This window comes from Bos javanicus, chromosome 3 (assembly GCF_032452875.1).
Source record: "Bos javanicus breed banteng chromosome 3, ARS-OSU_banteng_1.0, whole genome shotgun sequence".
NCBI classification, from domain to species: Eukaryota; Metazoa; Chordata; class Mammalia; order Artiodactyla; family Bovidae; genus Bos; species Bos javanicus.
In genome coordinates this window covers 47,459,921-47,484,002 of record NC_083870.1, presented here as the reverse complement: position 1 = coordinate 47,484,002, position 24,082 = coordinate 47,459,921, and the positions used below count along the sequence as shown (strand labels likewise).

Below are 24,082 nucleotides of genomic sequence, written 5' to 3'. Positions count from 1 at the left end.
GGGGATCTTCCCAACACAGGGATCAAACCCGGGTCTCCCACATTGTAGGCAGATGCTTTACCATCTGAACTACCAGGGAAGGTGTTCTTTTTCAAGATCACCATATTGCATGGCAAATTCCTAAGGGTGTGCTTGCCTTTTTTTTTTTTTGAAGTACTTGTTGATGCTTCCCTGTATGTTTATGAACAGAGCTATTAAAGGACTCTAACAAAATGCACAGGCTAGAGAATTAAAGATTTCATTTGAATCAGTTCTGAATATAAAAAACCAAAGGCCCCTGATATGATACTGAAAATAGACTTGTGATAGAAATGATCGTGTGCAGTAAGAGTTATGGAACTTCTCTGGGAACAGGGTGTTGTACCTGTGACATCCTCTGTGTGCCAGAAAATAAACTTCATTTGGCAAAAACAGATGGAGAAAAATTACAGCATTAAAAATTAATAAAGTGGATATGCAGTGACTACAGGTTTTGGCAGAAGGTTGGCCCAGCCCATTGAATGGTTTTATGAGAGAGAGGCAGAACTTGCAATACCTTCATTTTGATTGTCTTCTGTGTGGGGGTGTTATTTTAATTTGTCAGTGCCTGTAGTTCTGACAGCTACTCAAGAAGATAAATGCTGGACATCTGGACAGCATTTTCTCTGGTGTAGAAGGGTCACAGTGTGGCTCTTCTTTACAATACTGAGCTTTTTTTTTTTTTAACACAGGAAGAAAGAGCACTGTGTTAGACAGGAAGGAACAGCATTCAGGACCACCCCTACATCAAGATTGTTTTAGAGAAAGGAGACTGGCTGATAGAAGGAGACCTTCAAGTCTTTGACCAAATTTATTGGAATGAATGATCTTGATCAGTATTCCACTCTTACTGAGCTAAAGCAGATGTTTAAGGACCTGAATGCTGATGCTGTCTTTGTATTTAATTACAAAACCTAGTGTACAATGGACATGCTCTTTTAATGCGGGATACTCAAAAGCAACTTCTAGAGAGGGACTACAGGTTCCCTGTCTTTCTCCTTCACCCTGTTGGTGGCTGGACAAAAGATAATAATGTTCTTTTGATGTGGCACATGAAGCAGCAAGCTGAACTGCTGGAGGAAGAAATCATGAATTCTGAAACAGCAGTGGTGACCATCTTCTATCAAGCATGCTGGACCAAATGTGGTCCAATAGCATTGCAGATTCTATTCTGCAATCTGGAATCAAGATTGCCGGCAGAAATATCAATAACCTCAGATATGCAGATGACACCACCCTTATGGCAGAAAGTGAAGAGGAACTAAAAAGCCTCTTGATGAAGGTGAAAGAGGAGAGTGAAAAAGTTGGCTTAAAGCTCAACATTCAGAAAACGAAGATCATGGTATCTGGTCCCATAACTTCATGGCCAATAGATGGGGAAACAGTGGAAACAGTGTCAGATATTATTTTGGGGGGCTCCAAAATCACTGCAGATGGTGATTGCAGCCATGAAATTAAAAGACACTTACTCCTTGGAAGGAAAGTTATGATCAACCTAGATAGCATATTCAAAAGCAGAGATATTACTTTGCCAACAAAGGTCCGTCTAGTCAAGGCTATGGTTTTTCCAGTGGCCATGTATGCATGTGAGAGTTGGATTATGAAGAAAGCTGAGCATTGAAGAACTGATGCTTTTGAACTGTGGTGTTGGAGAAGACTCTTGAGAGTCCCTTGGACTGCAAGGAGATCCAACCTGTCCATCCTAAAGGAGATCAGTCCTGGGTGTTCTTTGGAAGGAATGATGCTAAAGCTGAAAGTCCAGTACTTTGGCCACCTCATGTGAAGAGTTGACTCATTGGAAAACACTCTGATCCTGGGAGGGATTAGGGGCAGGAGGAAAAGGGGATGGCAGAGGATGAGATGGCTGGATGGCATCACCGACTCGATGGATGTGAGTTTGAGTGAACTCTGGGAGTTGGTGATGGACAGGGAGGCCTGGTGTGCTGCAGTTCATGGGGTCGCAAAGAGTCGGACACGACTGAGCAACTGAACTGAACTGAACTGAACTGAGCATTGCAGAACACTGATGGTTTCAAGATTCAATGTTTATAATGTTGAGTGAGACTGATGGCATATCTCATCCAGAAAACAGGGAAGGGTCTTTAACAGCCAACTCACTGTAGCAATTGTAGCAAGAAAAAGAAATGCAAGAAGGCAGAATGGTTGTCTGAGGAGGCCTTACAAATAGCTGAGAAAAGAAGAGAAGCTAAAGGCAAAGGAGAAAGGGAAAGGTAAACCCAATTGAATGCAAAGTTCCAAAGAATGGCAAGGAGAGATAAGAAAGCCTTCCTAAGTGAACAATGCAAAGAAATAGAAGAAAATAGAATGGGAAAGACTAGAGATCTCTTCAAGAAAATTAGAGATACCAAGGAAATAGTTTCATGCAAAGATGGGCACAATAATGGACAGAAATAGCAAGGACCTAACAAGCAAAAGAGTGTGAGAAAAGGTGTCAAGAATACACAGAAGAACTCTACAGAAAAGGTCTTAATGACCCAGATAACCATGATAGTATGGTCACTCACCTAGAGCCAGACATGCTGGAGTGTGAAGCTAAGTGGGCTTTAGGAAGCATTACTCAAACAAAACTACTAGGGGAGGTGATGGAATTCCAGCTGAGCTATTTCAAATTCTAAACGATGATGCTGTGAAAGTGCTGCACTCAATATGCCAGCAAATTCGGAAAACTCAGCAGTGGCCACAGGACTGGAAAAGGTCAGTTTTCACCCCAATCCTAAAGAAGGGCAATGCCAAAGAATGTTCAAACTACTGCACAGTTGCACTCATTTCGCAAGCTAGCAAAGCAATACTCAAAATCCTTCAAGCTAGGCTTCAACAATACATGAAATGAAAACTTCCAAATGACAAGTTGGATTTAGAAAAGGCAAAGGAACCAAAGGTCAAATTGCCAGCTTTCTCTGGATCATGGAAAAAGCAAGGGAATTCCTGAAAAACATCTACTTCTGCTTCATTGACTACACTAAAGACTTTATGTGGATCACAACAAACTGGAAATTTGAACAACAGAATGGGTCAAAACTGGGCAAGGAGTACAGCAAGGCTATATATTGTCACCCTGCTTATTTAACTTCTATGCAGGGTACATCATGAAAAATGCTGAGCTGGATGAAGCTCAAGCTGGAATCAAGATTGATAGGAGAAGTATCAATAACTTCAGATATACAGATGCAGATGCCACCACCCTAATGGCAGAAAGTGAAGAGGAACCAAAGAGCCTCTATATGAAGGAGAAAGGAAAGTAAGAACGCTGGCTTAAAATTTAAACTAAGACCATAGTATCTTGATCCATCTATTTATGGCAAATAGATGGGAGAAAATGGAAATAGGGGCACACTTTGTTTTCTTGGGCTCCAAAATCACTGGACTACAGACACAAAATTAAAAGATGCTTGCTCCTTGGAAGAAAGGCTATGACAAACCTAGACAGCATATTAAAAAACAGAGACATCATTTTGCCAACAAAGTTCTGTATAGTCAAAGCCATGGTTTTTCCAGTAGCCAGGTACGGATGTAAGAGTTGGACCATAAAGAAGGCTGAAGACTGAAGAACATGATTTTGAGCTGTGGTGCTGGAGAAGACGCTTGAGAGTCCCTTGGACTGCAAAGAGATCAGACCAATCAATCCTAAATGAAGTTAATCCTGAATATTCATTGGAAGGACTGATGCTGAAGTTGAAGCTCCTATACTTTGGCAACCTGATGAGAAGAGCTGACTCACTGGAAAAGACCCTGATGTTGGGAAAGACTGAGGGCAGGAGAAGGCGACAACAGAGGATGAGATGTTTGGATGGCATCATAACCTCAATGGACATGAGTTTGAGCAAACTTCAGGAGATAGTAAAGGACAGGGAAGCCTGGCATGTTGCAGTCCATGAAATTGCAGAGTTGGATATGACTGACTGAGTGAAGAACAACAACAATGTGGAAAATGGATTGGAGAGTACAAAGAGAGGAAATTAGAGTGGAAAGGAAGCAATTGCAACAGATAAGACTCAAGATGATAAGAGTTGGACTGAAGTATGGGTAGTAATGACATAGAAACAAATTAATTTGACAATTATTTTGGAGGCAGGAATCATAGGGCTTCATAATGTATTGAATGTCAGTTACTTAAAGATAAGGGAAAGGTGAGAAAAATGACTTTATGTTTTCTGATTAGTAAACAAGATGTATAGTTGATCCAACAACAAGAAAGAGAACACTGGAGAAGAAGCTGTTTGTAGAGGAGGGTTTGGAGAAAGATGGGTCACAGTATACAACTAAATCTATTGAATTTAAGTATTAAATATGAAATAGACCTGTCAAGAGTTTATGTGCAAGCAAGAAACAGAGACTGACAGAAACTGGAGGTCCTATTGAGTAAGGTGAAAAGGTTTTGTTTTTTTCCTAGTACTTTGGTTCCATTTCTACAGATCTGTCTGATAATTCTCATTCTGCAATTGTATCTTTCTGTTCCTTGAAATCAAAGAATCTTTGAATAATAGTCAAGATATTTTTCCCTCTTCAGTCTCTCAGATCAAAATATCTGCAGTATTTGAGGTAGAAATGTTTCAGTAACAGGTGAAAAAAAAAAAAAAAAGCCTCTAAACTCAAAATTATTTAAACAACAAAGAGGATTACTGACTTAAGTAACTGAAAAGTCAGAATAAGTCTCGATCTCACACCTTAAATGAACTCTCCAAGGATCTTCTTTCTCATATCCTCTCTACTCTGGTCCTCTGATGGCTGTATCCCCGTTCTGCCCTGGTAGCCCTCTGGGAGTTCGAGGTTCTTCTGATAGTTTCAGCAGAATGTTTGGAACAGTTCTTCATCCTCAGGGAAGCAAGAATCCTCTTATAGTAGGTGTTGTACATCAGTTTCCTTTCACTGGCATGAACAAAAAACCTGCCTGACAATGTTGGAGATGTGGGTTCAATCCCTAGGTCAGAAAGATCTTCTGGAGAAGGAAATAGCAACCAACTCCAGTATTCTTGCCTGGGTAATTAGCAGGCTTTAGTGATTGGGGTCACAAAAGAGTTAAACACAACTTACTAAAGAACAACTACTCCAATCATTGTGACAAGATTAACAAATATTCCTTATTTTGTAATGGGATTACATCTCATGCATCATACATTGACAATATCAAAGTTGAAATGCATTTAATACACCTAGTATAAGAAAATTCATCTTAGCTTCAGTTCAGTTCAGTGCAGTTTCTCAGTCGTGTCCAACTCTTTGCAACCTGATGAATTGCAGCACGCCATGCCTCCCTATCCATCACCAACTCCCGGAGTTCACTCAAACTCATGTCCATTGAGTCGGTGATGCCATCCAGCCATCTCATCCTCTGTTGTCCCCTTCTCCTCCTGTTCCCAATCCGTCCCAGCATCAGAGACTTTTCCATTAAGTCAACTCTTTGCATGAGGTGGCCAAAGTATTGGAGTTTCAGCTTTAGCATTAGTCCTTCCAATGAACACCCATTGTTGATCTCCTCTAGAATGGACAGGTTGGATCTCTTTGCAGTCCAAGGGACTCTCAAGAGTCTTCTCCAACACCACAGTTCAAAAGCATCAATTCTTCAATGCTCAGCTTTCTTCATAATCCAACTCTCACATCCATACATGGCCACTGTAAAAACCATAGCCTTGACTAGATGACATTTGTTGGCAAAGTAATGTCTGTGATTTTTAATATGCTGTCTAGGTTGGTCATAACTTTCCTTCCAAGGAGTAAGTGTCTTTTAATTTCATGGCTGCAATCACCATCTGCAGTGATTTTGGAGCCCAGAAAAATGAAGTCTGACACTGTTTCCACTGTTTCCCCATCTATCTCCCATGAAGTGATGGGACCAGATGCCATGATCTTCGTTTTCTGAATGTTGAGCTTTAAGCCAACTTTTTCACTCTCCTCTTTCACCTTCATCAAAAGGCTTTTTAGTTCCTCTTCACTTTCTGCCATAAGGGTGATGTCATCTGTATATCTGAGGTTATTGATATTTCTCCCAGCAATCTTGATACTAGCTTGTGCTTCTTCCAGCCCAGTGTTTCCCATGATGTACTTTGCATATAAGTTAAATAAGCAAGGTGACAACATACAGCCTTGACGTATTCCTTTTCCTATTTGGAACCAGTCTGTTGTTCCATGTCCAGTTCTAACTGTTGCTTCCTGACCAGCATATAGGTTTCTCAAGAGGCAGGTCAGGTGGTCTGGAATTCCCATGTCTTTCAGAATTTTCCACAGTTTATTGTGATCCATACAGTCAAAGGCTTTGGCATAGTCAATTAAGCAGAAATAGCTGTTTTTCTGGAACTCACTTGCTTTTCGATGATCCAGCAGATGTTGGCAATTTGATCTCTGGTTCCTCTGCCTTTTCTAAAACCAGCTTGAACATCTGGAAGTTCACAGTTCATGTACTGCTGAAGCCTGGCTTGGAGAATTTTGAGCATTACTTTACAAGCTTGTGAGATGAGTGCAATTGTGCAGTAGTTTGAGCATTCTTTGGCATTGCCTTTCTTTGGGATTGGAATGAAAACTGACCTTTTCCAGTCCTGTGGCCACTGCTGAGTGTTCCAAATTTGCTGGCATATTGAGTGCAGCACTTTCACAGCATCATCTTTCAGGATTTGAAATAGCTCAACTGGAATTCCATCGCCTCCTCTAGCTTTGTTCGTAGTGACGCTTTCTGAGGCCCACTTGACTTCACATTCCAGGATGTCTGGCTCCAGATGAGTGACCACACCATCATGATTATCTTGGTCATGAAGATCTTTTTTGTTCAGTTCTTCTGTGTGTTCTTAGCTTAGCTTAGCATAATTTAAACAAGGTCAAAAATCATATATAAAAAACTAATAAAGAGAAACTTCAATTAAATAGAGTTGGGAGACCAGAAAAGTGATCTCTTGACTTTAGATCCTAGCCAGGTACAAAAAGTAGACTTCTCCTACTTCTTGGAAAGGACTCAGCCACTAAAAAAACCAAAGACTCTTTGTTTACTATAGCCCTCCCAACTTCCTCCTGTGAAATTGTAAAGGTAGTGTCTTACAGTTCCTCCATATATTTTAAACTGTTGCTATCATCATATTTAGATCTTTAATCCACACAAAATTAATTATGGTCTTTCATTAGAGAGCTTTTCTTTTTGCTATATTAATAATAAAATCTCTGAATACTATTTAATCAATAGCTTATCCTCCACTGGTAGGCATTGGTTCCTCTGTCATATATAAGCTTTCCATTCAAACACTGATCTATTTCAAGTCTCTGTTCAATTCCATTGGTGTATTTATCTTTCCCAGAACAATGCATGCTGCCATTATTGTTTATAGGTTTATAGCTTACATTAAGTATTTTTATATGTAAGGAGATCTCCTTGTATTGTACTTCTTCCAAATTATTGTGGATATTTCATCTTTGGGATTTCCATATACATGTTTTATAATCATCTTGTCAAGTTCCATGTAGATTAAAAAAAAAAAGATTTTGATTGGAATTTTTAATTTCACTGGCTCAGATATCCAGTTTTGGTATCGGTGGAGATTGTGAGGCTTAGATATTAATTATTGATTCATTTCTTTTGATCACTGAGGATTAGTCAGCATTTTAATTCTTCTGAATCACTATTGGCTAGTTACATTTCTCTAGAAAATTGAACATTTTGTCTTAAGTTTTCAAACGTAATGACATAAGATCTTTTAAAAAATATCTTCTCTTTCTGTTTACATGGTTAGGACTTTTTCTCTGTTCATGTGCTTATTTGATGGATTTTCTCTTTCTTGCTTGCTCAATCTTGCCAGAAGGTGTCTATTTTATTAGATTTTTCAAAAATGAGTGTTTGGCTCTGTGGATCCTCTCTATTTTATCTTTTTTCTATTCAATTAATTTCTCCTCTTATTATTTAATTCTTTCAACTTCCTTTCATTTTATTCTGCTGTTCTTTTTCTAACTGCTTTGAGTTGAATAATTAGGTCATCAATTTTCAAACTTTATAAGTAACAAGTGTTGAAGGCAGGAGGAGAAAGGAGCAGCAGAGGATGAGATGATTGAATGGCATCGCTGATTCAATGGACATGAGTCTGAGCAAATTCCAGGAGGTGGTGAAGGACAGGGAAGCCTGGTGTGCTTTAGTTCATGGGGTCACAAAGAGTTGGACACAACTTACAACTGAACAACAACAAATAATGTTAAAATTATTTTAAGTAATGCTTTTCCTACATCTCCTTACTTTAGATATTTCATCAATTTTCAATCCTAAATATTTTCTAATGTTCATCATTATTCCTGTTTAGAACCAAAAATTATTTGAAAGCGTCTTTTATTATAATTTCCAAGTTCAGTTCTGTTCAGTCACTCAGTCATGTCTGATTCTTTGCGTCTCCATGAACCACAGCATGCTAGCCCTCCCTGTCCATCACCAATTCCTGGAGTCCACCCAAATCCATGTCCATTGAGTTGGTGATGCCATCCAACCATCTCATCCTCTGTCATCCCCTTCTCCTCCTGCCCTCAATCTTTTCCAATATCAGGGTCTTTTCAAACGAGTCAGCGCTTCACATCAGGCGGCCAAAGTATTGGAGTTTCATCTTCAGCATCAGTCCTACCAATGAACACCCAGGACTGGTCTCCTTTAGGATGGACTGGTTGGACCTCCTTGCAGTCCAAGGGACTCTCAAGAGTCTTCTCCAACACCACAGTTCAAAAGCATCAATTCTTCGGCACTCAGCTTTCTTTATACTCCAACTCTCACATCCATACATGACCACTGGAAAAACTATAGCCTTGACAAGACAGACCTTTGTTAACAAAGTAATGTCTCTGCTTTTTAATATGCTATCTAGGTTGGTCATAACTTTCCTTCCAAGGAGTAAGTGTCTTTTAATTTCATGGCTTCAGTCACCATCTGCAGTGATTTTGGAGCCCAGAAAAATAAAGTCAGCCACTGTTTCCACAGTTTCCCCATCTATTTCCCATGAAGTGATGGGACCAGATGCCTTGATCTTAGTTTTCTGAATGTTGAGCTTTAAGCCAACTTTTTCACTCTCCTCTTTCACTTTCATCGAGGCTCTTTAGTTCTTCTTCCTTTCTGCCATAAGGGTGGAGTCATCTGCATATCTGAGGTTATTGATATTTCTTCCGGCAATCTTGATTCCAGCTTGTGCTTCCTCCAGCCCAGTGTTTCTCATGATGTACTCTGCATAGAAGTTAAATAAGCAGGGTGACAATATACAGCCTTGACAGACTCCTTTTCCTATTTGGAACCAGTCTGTTGTTCCATGTCCAGTTCTAACTGTTGCTTCCTGACCTGCATACAGGTTTCTCAAGAGGCAGATCAGGTGGTCTGGTAGTCCCATCTCTTTCAGAATTTTCCACAGCTTATTGTGATCCATACAGTCAAAGGCTTTGGCATAGTCAATGAAGCAGAAATAGATGTTTTCCTGGAACTCTCTTGCTTTTTCCATGATCCAGCGGATGTTGGCAATTTGATCTCTGGTTCCTCTGCCTTTTCTAAAACCAGCTTGAACACCTGGAAGTTCACAGTTCACGTATTGCTGAAGCCTGGCTTGGAGAATTTTAAGCATTATTTTACAAGCGTGTGAGATAAGTGCATTTGTGTGGTAGTTTGAGCATTCTTTGGCATTGCCTTTCTTTGGGATTGGAATGAAAACTGACCTTTTCCAGTCCTGTGGCCACTGCTGAGTTTTCCAGATTTGCTGGCATATTGAGTGCAGCACTTTCACAGCATCTTTCAGGATTTGAAATAGCTCAACTGGAATTCCATCACCTCTTATAGCTTTGTTCATAGTGATGCTTTCTAAGGCCCACTTGACTTCACATTCCAGGATGTCTAGCTCTAGGTGAGTGATCACACCATCGTGATTGTCTTTTTTGTAAAGATAAAAAGGTCATGAAGCTCTTTTTTGTACAGTTCTTCTGTGTATTCTTGCCACCTCTTCTTAATATCTTCTGCTTCTGTTAGGTCCTTACTATTTCTGTCCTTTATTGAGCCTACCTTTGCATGAAATGTTCCCTTGGTATCTCTAATTTTCTTGAAGAGAACCCTAGTCTTTCCCATTCTATTGTTTTCCTCTATTTCTTTGCACTGATCGCTGAGGAAAGCTTTCTTATCTCTCCTTGCTATTCTTTGGAACTCTGCATTCAAATGGATATATCTTTCCTTTTCTCCTTTGCTTTTCACTTCCCTTCTTTTCACAGCTGTTTGTAATGCCTCCTCAGACAGCCATTTTGCTTTTTCTCATTTCTTTTTCTTGGGGATGGTCTTGATTCCTGTCTCCTATACAATGTCATAAACCTCTTATCAAATTAGCATTTTAATGATTTCTAAAGTAAATATATTTTATACAGAAAAGATCACCTGTCTGACAACAATTCTTTGTGGGTTTTTTTTTTGCAAGAACCTACTTAATTATGTAGAATGCAGAAATTTCTTATATATGTTCCGTGCATATTTGTGAAGAATGTACACTCTCTAATTGTTGGAGACTCAGTCCAAGTTTATACTGCTCACCAAACAACAGGTCAATAAATGGAGAGAGGAGTTGTCGAGTGAAGAAATAACAACCTTAATCAGAAACCCAGGAAACCAAGAAGATGGTAGACTGGTGTCCCAAAGAACTATCTTGCTGAAGTTTGTATGCTAGTTTCTTTCATAGAACAAAGAGTAGGGAGATGAGGATGTAAAGTAAAAAAGGCAATAAGTCATTGCAAACATTTCCTGGTTTTGCCCAGACACTGGAAGAGATATGTAATTGCTTCTTTCCTACAGCCATTCATAGACGGGCCTGGTCAGGATGTTTCCTGTGATCTGAACAGAGGTATTTTAGTTCAGGCATGGGAGGCAGGGTTCCTAGAGATGGGCTTGTATGTATACTTTGTTATAAGCAACATCCCTTTAGTGATTAATTTGTAGCAAAGCAATAGAATACAAAAGTTAAGGTAAAAGAAACAAATTTAATATGGAGTCAGATTTGTCCCTCCCTATTACAGAGTTGTAGATATTCTCATTATGTCAGACTTGCTGATTATGTTGTTCAAATCCTCAATGGTTCTGTCTGCTGTCTCTATCAAGCATTATGAATGAGTTTAAAACTTCCTATTATGAATGTCCATGTATGAATTTCTCTGTAAAATTCTGTCAGTTTTGCTATATATGCATTAAAATATATATAAAGATTATAGAATTGGGTGCTTATAAATTTAGATTTTTCTTTCTATAAGAATCTTACCTATTATTAAACATTTATATTCTTTATCTCCCAAACATATTTTTACTTTGAAGTCAATTTTGTCTAATAAAGAGAGAGAGAGGTGGATATATTTACATATCTACGCCAGATTACTTTGTTCAGTATTTGCCTAATATTTATCCTTTAACTTTTCATTATTATATGTCTAAAATGCTTAAGGTTGTGTTTTAAAAGAAGTATATATAGAGAGAGATTTTATTATTTATCCTAATTTGAAAACATTCTTATTCTGACTGGCATGTTTACTCTACTGACATTTATTGTGATCACTAGTATATTTTGAATTAGTTCTTCTACTTCGTATTTATTCTGCTTTTTCTTTGCTTCATTTTATTTTTTACTTTCCTGTTTGGTTTTGAATCCATCAGGAATTTTTACATACTCTTTTCCTCCACCAGTGGTGAGAAAGTTGTAAGCATTTAGGTAAGATAAAACTGTCTTTCCTAACTAGTCCTCATATATAATATTAGTGGCTTTATACTACACTGCTTATGGGCTTCCCAGGTGGTGCTAGTGGAAGAATCTGCCTGCCTTGCAGGAAATAAAGAGATGCAGATTCAATCCCTGCATGGGGAAGATTCCTTGGAAGAGCATATGGCAACCTACTCCATTATTCTTGCCTGGAGAATCCCATGGGCAAAGGAGCATGGAGGGTTACAGTCCACAGGGTCGCAAAGATTCAGGCATGACTAAAGTGAATTAACATGCACGCATGCAAAACTTACCAAGAGCTGGAGCCAGTAATTGGTAGGAACAATCGATCAGTTGCTGAAGGCTGAGTGTGGACTAGCTTGAGGCTTAAAACTCCTAAAGGGCCCATCATAGGGAGGCCCCTGTACTTTCACGAGTTCCAGTTCCAAGAGCTCATATCGGAGGAAAAATTCCCTCTTGTTCTGGAAAGGAGGAAAGAAAAGCAGCGATGTTGAAATACACTCAGAGCCTTCTGTTCTGCATAACAAAACCCGGTCCTCAAGGGAAACTACCATACCAGGAATAAACAGGGATCTATTTTCGAAGAAGACATAACAATCAGTAACGTGGGCGGGTGTGTATTGCGAAGGTGTGCACCTTCTAATATGTGTGTGTACATATGTATGTATGTATACATAATGCATCGATATTTATTTATCAATTTTGACATATGTAACATACTATTGCAAGATGTTAGTAGTAAAGGAAACTGGAATGAAAGAGGAGAAGAGTAGTGTACATGGGACCTGTGTACTCTCTGCTCAATGTTTCTGTAAACCTAAAATGGTTATAAATATAAATCTATTTTAAGAAAGAAAAAAAAAAAAATGGGGCTTGCCTGACTTCTCAGTGGTAAAGAATCCATCTGCCAATGCAGAAGACATGGGTCCAATCCCTGACTCAGGAAGATCCCACATGCCATGTAGCAGCTAGGCCTGTGCTCATGCTCACCACGATACTGAGCCCATGCTCTAGGGCCCAGGAGCAGAAACAACTGACCCCACGTGCCGTGACTACTGAAGCCCGAGCACCCTAGAGCCAGTGCTCCATAAGAGAAGCCACTGCAGTGAAAGGCCAAGAACTGCAACTATAGAGTAGTCCCTACTCACCACAGCTGGAAAAAAGCCTGAACGTTAACAGAGATGCAGCCCAGCGAAAAATAGATGAATAAATAAATAAAATTATTTTTTAAACTGTTTTCAAAAAAAAAAATTCTTAGCTCTCAGAACTTATAAAATCAGGTTACAGGCTGTATTTAGATGGCAGCCCTTAATTTCTTAATCTTTGGTTTAAAAAACCTTCATTCTGGGGTCTATTTCCATCTTCTTGGAGTCTTTTAGAAATGTCTTTGGTGAAGTACACCAACTCTGTTGGTGATAAACTCATTTTTGTTCATCTGAAAACATCCTGATTTTTTTTTTTAATAATAGTTCAGCTGATAGTTCAATTTTAGGCCACCAGCAAGTTCTCCAAGCATTTCAAAAACAGTATACTTCTGTCCTTTTTGGCTCTTCAGAAATCTACTCTAGTTTTTTCCTCTCTCTAACTACCTGTAACTGGTGCTACTGGTAAAGAACCCACCTGCCAATGCAGGAGACATAAAAGGCGTGAGTTCAATCCTTTGGTGAGGAAGATCTCCTGGAGGAGGATATGGCAACCCACTCTAGTATTCTTGCCTGGAAAATTCCATTGACAGAGAAGCCTGGCAGGCTACATTCCTTGGACTGTGGGATCCAGTGCTCTTTTCTCTCTCTAGCTGGTGACTCTATTCTCCAACCTAGGACCTTCAGTCTGAACTTTGGAACCACCCCAGTCCTGCTCTAGCCCAACCTAGGTCCTATGTCCCAGGTCAAGAAACCAGGCTCCTTTCTTGCTCCCATATCTTAACCTCCACCTTAGCCTCTTATTCAAGGAAACTGGTATCTGTTATCATCCCTTCAGATCAATTTCCTGCCTTAATAACCAGGATTCCACCTGAGATCCTTCATATTGGGGCTGTTTTCCTCTTGCTAGGTCCCTTGAGGATTCCTACAGTGTAGTCATTAAGAGTTCTAGGTTCTGAAGCTTGAACACCTTGAGTTTCAGTCTCAGTCTGGCCAAATACTGGGACTAGGTAAAAAAAAAGTAATTTGTCTGTCTCTGTCCATAAAAGAGCAATAGTTATAGTGGCTACAGTGGAATGCTAATGTGATAATGAACGTCCATGTTCTATAACACCTGGAACACAGTAAACTCATTTCATTACTGATTATATTATTATTATTTAGCATCCCTTGCAGAAATTTGATTTCTTCTGCTACATCACCTAAGTCAGGGTAACTTTCAGTCCAGTCATTGTCTAATGCCTGATTCAAGACACTCCAACACTATCCTCCCCTTGCCTTCATCTGGGATCAGTGGGTACTCCCTGACTTAGATAGCTCTTTCATTTATTTGCTCTATATTTATTGAGCACCTAATATATGCTGGGGCTTCCTTGGTGGCTCAGACGGTAAAGAATCTGCCTGCAATGCAGGAGATCCAGATTTGATCCCTGGGTCAGGAAGATCTGCTGTAGAAGGAAATAGCAACCCACTCCAGTATTATTGCCTGGAGAATTTCATGGACAAAGAAACCTAGCTAGGACCTTTGCTGAAGCTGGGAATACACCGAGAAGCAGAAAAACTGTCATAGCCTGGAATGTTAAGCCCCACATTTCACTGTATGTTCCGCAAAAAAGACAGAAATACATGAATTTTGAAAATGTCCTCCAGCTACTGCTGAGTCATGCTTGCTAACTTCATCCCTCATCACACACACACACACACACACTCATACACATATCTTTTCCTAGCTGAATATTCGTGTCCATTTTCTTTGCTAACTTAGCTCCCAAATGCTGGTTTAGCTGTACTGAATAAGTCTTTCTTTACCATCCTCACCAGACCCTTTTAAGATCTTCTAAGATTCTAGGCATATAATGGACATAATACAAACATGTTAAAATATGCTCACTTCACAATAAATGTGTGATATAGTAACTCCAGGTAAGCTGGGCTGAGCTGAAGTTAGAACCAAAATTATTTTTTCATGTCTCAAACTATACAATAGTTCTTGCATTTCTATACACCCAAAACCCTGAGCCTACATGCCATAATCTTTGCCCCATTCATTTCACCATCCTCCCATTTCACCTCTGTTCTGACCTGGTTCTCTGGATGACAGAGGAAAGAAGAATCAAGTGGATAAGGTTTTCATATAGAAACTAGGAAGATGCAAATTTTGCCTTCTTTGCAATTTTGTCCAAGACCCTGATAGCTGCTGCTGCTGCTGCTGCTAAGTCGCTTCAGTCGTGTCCGACTCTGTGTGACCCCATAGACGGCAGCCCACCAGGCTCCCCCATCCCTGGGATTCTCCAGGCAAGAACACTGGAGTGGGTTGCCATTTCCTTCTCCAATGCATGAAAGTGAAAAGTGAAAGTGAAGTCACTCAGTCGTGTCCGACTCTCAGCAACCCCATGGACTCCAGCCTACCAGGCTCCTCCATCCATGGGATTTTCCAGGCAAGAGTACTGGAGTGTGTTGCCATTGCCTTCTCTGACCCTGATAGCAACTGATATGAAATGCCTGTGAGACTATCCATGTATATTTTGAAGGGGGAAACTGTTCCTTTTAATAACTTCAACATTGTAGGTGCAATTTGGGGCATTTATATAGTGCTTGATATTGACAAAACATTCATTCAACCCCCCTAATCTTATAAACTAAATATAATTATAATTCCATTTCATAAATGGCAAATTAAAAACCAGAATAACCAGAATAACATGCCCAGAATAACACAGACAGTAAGGGGAAGAGGCAAGACCTGGATGCACACATGATGTCTTGATATCTTAATTTTTTTTCTTCCAGATTTATTGAGATATAATTGACATATACCATTGTACCGTCTGAGCTGCAAGGCTTTCCTTGTGGCTCAGATGGTAAAGAATCTGCCTGCAATGTGGGAGATCTGGGTTCAATCTCTGGGTCAGGAAGATCCCCTGGAGAAGGGCATGGCTACCCGTTCCAGTATTCTTATCTGGAGAATCCCATGGACAGAAGAGCCTGGTGGGCTACAGTCCAAAGGGTCCCAACAGAGTCAGACATGACTGAGGTGACTTAGCACACAATAATTTTGCAGGTTAAAGGTGTGCAGCATAATGATTTGACTCACATACATCATGAAATGACTATCAGAATAAGATTATCATTTCATACAGATACCAAATTAAAGAAACAGAAAAATATCCCTTGTGATAACACTCAGGTTTACTCTCTTAACAACTTTCATATGTAACATGCAGCAGGGTTGATTTTATCATGTACATTACATCCCTAGTACTTATTTATCTTATAACTGGAAGTTTGTACCTTTTGACTCCTTCATCCAACTCTCCCTCCCACCCACACTCCCCCTCCTCTAACTACAAATCTGATCTCTTCCTGTGAAATTGTTTCTGAAGTATAACTGACCTACAAAACTATGTTAGCTCCTGCTACACAATATAATGATTCAATATATTTATACACTTCAAGGGCTTCCCTGGTGGCTCAGACGGTAAAGAATCCGTCTGCAATGCAGGAGACCTGGGTTCGATCCCTGGGTTGGGAAGATCCCCTGGAGGAGGGCATGGCACCCCACTCCAATATTTTTGCCTGGAGAATCCCCATGGACAGAGGAGCCTGGCGGGCTACAACCACAGGGTCACAAAAAGTCAGACATGACTGAACGACTAAGCACGGCACAGCACATACACTTCAAAATTATTACCATAATAAGTCTAATAAGATATGTCACCATAGTTACTGACTGTACTCCCTACATTGTACATTTCATACCCGCAGCATTTATTTTGCAACTGAAAGTTGTTACCTCTTAATCTCACTCATTTATTTCTCATCTCCACCCATCCCCTCCCTTCTGGCAACCAGCTGTTTATTCTCTGTATCCATAACTGCTTCTGTTTTGTTATGCTTGCTAATTTTTTTTTGTTTTTTTAGATTCCATACATAAGCAAATATTTGTCTTTCTATATGCAAAAGACATACATTATTTGTCTTTCTCTAATTTATTTCACTTAGCATAAAACCCTCTGGGTCTATCCAGGTTCTTTATTCTACAACCAGATTCCTGTATAATGCAAGGTTTCCCATATGGAAGAGGTCACCTCCCTCAGTGAGACCAGGAACATATGTATATATTCTCTCAGAGTGCCATTTCTTTTTAGAGCTTTTCAAATATAGCCCTAAAATGTGAGCGTCTGCTGATTCTAAGCCTTGAGTGGATGGAACTGCACACACATATGCCTATTTAGTGCCAAGACATTCTTTTACTGTTGCTCCCCTGTCTTTAGCAACAATCCAAGAACAAGGACCTCTAATCCCATTTCAAATTTTCACTGCATCAGGGTCAGCCTCTCTCTCTTTCTCTCTCACTCTTTTTTTTTTAAACCAAAGTCATAAATGCATTCTGCACAGTCTTAAACCAAATAATATCCATCTCATACAGACTGGGTCTGACTTCACCATTATTGCTTTTTTTTTTTAGGCCCATAACTGTCTTAAATTACTGTTCCCTCCAGCATCAGCAATGCTGTAAGATTTTCAGGGACAAGACTTTACTGCCTACCACTGCTTCCTGCTTTATTGTCAGTGGCAATTTCAATTCATTTCATTTCTGTGTCACTGTCACTCCAACTTCTATCTTCAGCTCTTTGTGGTGTCCTGAAGTTCAGAGTTAATATATAAACCTTTGCTTTAATAGAAAAATAATGTTTTTTGACTTTTTCTCTAACATGAATAGAGAGCCAGGCAAGGCCAATCTCAAAATTTAGCAAAAATAAGGCTCTTCAACTCTTTGTGTGAGTTATAGGGAGGGAAGGATTATCATCTACCTACCACATAATAAGAAAACAGAATAGTTAGGAAATAAGTGGATTAGGTTTTTTTGTTTTGTTTTGTTTTGTTTTGTTTTTGAGGGCAGACTTCAGTTTCTTGTCTTTTTATTGATTGGATGGACTTATGACTTCAGGTAAAGGTCTTACTCTTCTCTAAGTTCATTCCGCCCCTCTCCCTCCATGCCCATGTAAAATCTGAGATACAGCTATTGCCATTTATTTTCCACTCAGGGATGCTTTAAGTTTGAGCCCAATGGAAAAGAACATAGTACAAATTGTTACTGCTGACAATGGATCTGATCTTGTATTGAGCTAAGATGAACAAAACGGTCTCTAGGGAAGAGAAAGGTTCACCTATGTGAAGTAAATGAATTTCTCTGTGGCTCTAGGGAATGGTGAGATTGTTGTATGGTATACTGATGCCCTCAAAAGTTTATTATCTTCAGTCCATTTGTGGATAACTTGCCTGACTTGATATAGAACCCAGTCAATAATGATGTCTTTTTGGATTTACACAGGAACATTGGATAATATGTGTAATCCTTTGTTTTTGCTTTAGTATCAGTAACAATCTTATACCAGAGTCATAGTAGAAAAGGTGGCTATTTCTTAGAGTCAACGTACTTTGCTCTCCTCCCTGGTCTAGGCTTGTGGGAGGACAGAACCTGAGTTGACACCTAAAAGTGAAAATAAGGGGTGAAAAGGAGGGAAACAGAAGGCAGCAAAAACATAAATGTTTTCGATAGCAGAACTTCCCTATCTCTCAGTATCTGTTTCAAGCTTTCTCTCTTCAGGGAAAATGCACTGAAGGAAAAGAAGGAAATCAATCATAAAGAACTTTGGGGAGAGTAAGAGATTTAAAGCTGTAGTTCTTTCTGGGCAACTGATAGAGTTTCTGGAAATAAACCATGGAAAGGATGAGTCATATGACTTATGGTCTTTATACTCTGTAATACTTGAGTCACTGACATAGAACTGAATGAATCAATCCATGTTAGAAATAGGATCTTTCCTGGAAAACCCAACTGTATGACTTTATTATGTCTGCCTGTATCTGAGAATGAAAATTTATCACTTGTAGCTTTTACCTCTCTTTTCATGCAGAAAATATATTAAACAAATATTTATACCATGATAATAATGAGCCTGGAATTTTCTCAAGCACTTGGAAAATTACAAGTTAGTCATTGGTAGAATGACTTTTATTACAGGTTACCTGAGTTTTCAAAATTGTCCATTCTTTATTTAACTTATAAAGAAATAGCTTTTCCTTTTCAGGCTATAGAATTTGCACAGTAAAATTGAAAATTTATGAAAGCATAATGGCATTTTTTCCTTCAATCTTACAGATGCTACTTTACTGTTTGTTCTCAATATATGTTAAAATTTAAATTTTCCCACTTCCTACCCCTTTCATTTCAAAAGTGTGCCATTCCCAGATGATACAGAACTTTATATTGCTAGACATATTTATCTTATACCGATTTGTTTTCTTTTATTATTTGGTCTTAACTTTACAGTAAATGAAATGCAAAAAATAGCAACTACTGAACACTTGGGATAATTATTTTTCTATCAACAAGATTTTTTTCACTAATGGTAAACAAGTGTGCACACTGATAGGGACTAATAAATCAAGACTTTTTGGGCTATTAGTAACATAAGACTCCAACTGAAGTTATTTAAATTATAAAAAATAAGTTGCATCAGAGATCAAGTGTTTGGCAATAGGCTGTTCTGGACTTAATTCAGAAACTCAATGATGTCAGTTTTTTCTGCAGTTCTCTTGGATTTTGCTCATGGTCACTATACGGCTGCAATGGAACCAAGTATTAATAGCATAGCCTTACACAACAATATTAAAAGATAAAAATGCTGAATTTTTATCAGGCATCCCTTTGGAAGGTCAAGAAAAACTTTCCAAGGTGATCTCAGAAGACTTCATCTTCTATTTCATTGACTGGAGTATTATCACATATTCATGTCTTTTGCTAACATGGGGATGAAATTATCACAATTGGCTTCAACATTCCTCTAAGTTTAGAAAACAAGCCATGAAGCACTTGAGAACCTAAGGATCAAAAAAATCAGGATTCTATCAGGAAGAATGAAGGTGGGAGCTATTTACCAACAGTGTGGATCTGATTGAGGAAATGCATAAAAAGATAGGGGCAGTAAGGCTTGGAAGAGTGGAAGCTGTTACCATGCCTACCGTGAACAGTCGAGGGCAGAGAGAAAAGGCTCTATAGCCTGGGCTACCTGTTAGGAGCAGTTCCCTTTCATACAGCAAGGCAGCCAGTCCACTACAATTCTGTGGGGAGGAGCCAGGGAAATAAATCCCTCAGCCTAACTCCCCTTCTTCTCTCTAGTCTCCTTTATTGACAGACCACCCAGGAGACAGAGCATGGAACACAATAACTCATTCAATGCATCTGCCTCCAGAGACACAGAGTAGGAGTGTAGAGTTTGAGGAAGACAGAAGTCATCTATCAAAACTTTTTTTTTTATATGAATTTATTTATTTTAATTGGAGGCTAATTACTTTACAATATTGTAATGGTTTTGCCTTACATTGACATGAATCCGCCACGTGTGTACATGTGTTCCCCATCCTGAACCCCCTTCCCACCTCCCTCCTCATCCCATCCCTCTGGGTCATCCCAGGGCACCAGACACGAGCACCCTGTCTCATACATCGAACCTGGATTGGCAATCTGTTTCAAATATGATAATATACATGTTTCAATGCCATTCTCCCAAATCATCCCTTCCTCACCCTCTCACACAGAGTCCAAAAGAATGTTCTATACATCTGTGTCTCTTTTGCTGTCTCACATATAGGGTTATTGTTACCATCTTTCTAAATTCCATATATATGTGTTAGTATACTGTATTGCTGTTTTTCTTTCTGGCTTACTTAACTCTATGTAATAGGCTCCAGTTTCATCCACCTCATTAAAACTGATTCAAATGTATTCTTTTTAATGGCTGAGTAATATTCTATTGTGTATATGTACCACAGTTTTCTTATGCATTCCGCTACTGATGGACATCTAGGTTGCTTTCATGTCCTGGCTATTATAAACAGTGTTGCAATGAACACTGGGGTACATGTGTCTCTTTAAATTCTGGTTTCCCAGCAGTGGGATTGCTGGGTCATATGGCAGTTCTATTTCCAGTTTTTAAAGGAATCTCCACACTGTTCTCCATAGTGGCTGTACTAGTTTGCATTCCCACCAACAGTGTAAGAGGGTTCCCTTTTCTCCACACCCTCTCCAGCATTTATTGCTTATAGACTTTTGGATCGCAGCCTTTCTGACTGGCATAAAATGGTATCTCATTGTGGTTTTGATTTGCATTTCTCTGATAATGAGTGATGTTGAGTATCTTTTCATGTGTTTGTTAACCATCCGTATGTCTTCTTTGGAGAAATGTCTGTTTAGTTCTTTGGCCCATTTTTTGATTGGGTCACTTATTTTTCTGGAATTGAGCTGCAGGAGTTACTTGTATATTTTTGAGATTAGTTGTTTGTCTGTTGCTTCATTTGCTATTATTTTCTCCCATTCTGAAGGCTGTCTTTTCATCTTGCTTATAGTTTCCTTTGTTGTACAGAAGCTTTTAAGTTTAATTAGGTCCCATTTGTTTATTTTTGCTTTTGTTTCCAATACTCTGGGAGGTGGGTCATAGAGGATCCTGCTGTGATTTATGTCAGAGTGTCTTGCCTATGTTCTCCTCTAGGAGTTTTATAGTTTCTGGTCTTACATTTAGATCTTTAACCTATTTTGAGTTTATTTTTGTGTATGGTGTTAAAAAAGTGTTCTAGTTTCATTCTTTTACAAGTGGTTGACCAGTTTTCCCAGCACCACTTGTTAAAGAGATTGTCTTTAATCCATTGTATATTCTTGCCTCCTTTGTCAAAGATAAGGTGTCCATATGTGCGTGGATTTATCTCTGGGCTTTCTATTTTGTTCCATTGATCTATATTTCTGTCTTTGTGCCAGTACCATACTGTCTTGATGACTGTAGCTTTGTAGTAGAGCCTGAAGTCAGGCAGGTTGATTCCTCCAGTTCCATTCTTCTTTCTCAAGATTGCTTTGGCTATTCGAGGTTTTTTGTATTCCCATACAAATTGTGAAATTATTGGTTCTAGTTACATGAAAAATACCGTTGATAGCTTGATAGGGATTGCATTGAATCTATAAATTGCTTTGGGTAGTATACTCATTTTCACTATATTGATTCTTCTGATCCATGAACATGGTATATTTCTCCATCTATTTGTGTCCTCTTTGATTTCTTTCATCAGTGTTTTATAGTTTTCTGTATACAGGTCTTTTGTTTCTTTAGGTAGATATATTCCTAAGTATTTTATTCTTTTCATTGCAATGGTGAATGGAATTGTTTCCTTAATTTCTCTTTCTGTTTTCTCATTGTTAGTGTATAGGAATGCAAGGGATTTCTTTATGTTAATTTTATATCCTGTAACTTTACTATATTCATTGATTAGCTCTAGTAATTTTCTGGTGGAGTCTTTAGGGTTTTCTATGTAGAGGATCATGTCATCTGCAAATAGTGAGAGTTTTACTTCTTCTTTTCCAATCTGGATTCCTTTTATTTTATTTTTTCTGCTCTGATTGATATAGCCAAAACTTCCAAAACTATGTTGAATAGTAGTGGTGAGGGTGGGTACCCTTGTCTTGTTCCTGACTTTAGAGGAAATGCTTTCAATTTTTCACCATTGAGGATAATGTTTGCTGCGGGTTTGTCATATATAGCTTTTATTATGTTGAGGTATGTTCCTTCTATTCCTGATTTCTGGAGGGTTTTTATCATAAATGGATGTTGAATTTTGTCAAAGGCTTTCTCTGTATCTATTGAAATAATCACATGGTTTTTATCTTTCAATTTGTTAATGTAGTATATTATGTTGATTGATTTATGGATATTGAAGAATCCTTACATCCCTAGAGTAAAGCCCACTTGATCATGATGTATGATCTTTTTAATATATTGTTTGATTCTGTTTGCTAGAATTTTGTTAAGGATTTTTGCATCTATGTTCATCAGTGATATTGGCCTGTAGTTTTCTTTTTTTGTGACATCTTTGTATGGTTTTGGTGTTAGGGTGATGGTGGCCTCATAGAATGAGTTTGGAAGTTTACCTTCCTCTGCAATTTTGTGGAAGAGTTTGAGTAGGATAGGTGTTAGCTCTTCTCTAAATTTTTGGTAGAATTCTGCTGTGAAGCCGTCTGGTCCTGGGCTTTTTTTTGCTGGGAGATTTCTGTTCACAGTTTCAATTTCCGTGTTTGTGATGGGTCTGTTAAGATTTTCTATCTCTTCCTGGTTAAGTTTTGGAAAGTTGTACTTTTCTAAGAATTTGTCCATTTCTTCCAAGTTGTCCATTTTATTGGCATATAGTTGCTGTTAGTAGTGTCTTATAATCCTTTGTATTTCTGTTGTGATTTCTCCATTTTCATTTCTAATTTTGCTGATTTGATTCTTCTCCCTTTGTTTCTTGATGAGTCTGGCTAATGGTTTGTCAATTTTATTTAACTTCTTAAAGAACCAGCTTTTGGCTTTGTTGATTTTTGCTATGGTCTCTTTTGTTTCTTTTGTGTTTATTTCTGCCCTGATTTTTAAGATTTCTTTCCTTCTACTAACCCTGGAGTTCTTCATTTCTTTCTTTTCTAGTTGCTTTAGGTGTAGAGTTAGGTTATTTATTTGACTTTTTTCTTGTTTCTTGAGGTAAGCCTGTATTGCTATGAACCTTCCCCTTAGCACTGCTTTTACAGTGTCCCATAGGTTTTGGGTTGTTGTGTTTTCAACCCAAGAAGAAGATATAACAATTATTAATATATATGCACCCAACATGGGAGCACCACAATATGTAAGGCAAATGCTAACAAGTATGAAAGGGGAAATTAACAATAACACAATAATAGTGGGAGACTTTAATACCCCACTCACACTTATAGATAGATAAACTAAACAAAAAATTAACAAGGAGACACAAACTTTAAATGATACAATAGACCAGTTAGACCTAATTGATATCTATAGATCATTTCACCCCAAAACAATGAATGTCACCTTTTTCTCAAGTGCACATGGAACCTTCTCCAGGATAGATCACATCCTGGGCCATAAATCTAGCCTTGGTAAATTCAAAAAAGTTGAAATCATTCCAAGCATCTTTTCTGACCATGATGCAGTAAGATTTGATGTCAATTACAGGAGAAAAACTATTAAAAATTCAAACATATGGAGGCTGAACAACACAGTGCTGAATTTCACAACTCTTGTTAACTGAGCACCTATCCTGTTCCAAGCAGTATGATAAGCAATTGGCATGAATCAAACAGGGACTCAGTATGGCAACAATGGAATGAACATATTTTCCATTACACGC

The 24,082-nt window shown here is 38.6% G+C and overlaps 1 pseudogene; it reads left to right on the top strand.

Annotated features, from left to right (window-relative positions):
• Positions 1-311: 311 nt before the first annotated feature.
• LOC133245185 (bifunctional 3'-phosphoadenosine 5'-phosphosulfate synthase 1-like) overlaps positions 312-24,082 on the top strand; it is a 43,568-nt pseudogene continuing 19,797 nt past the window's right edge.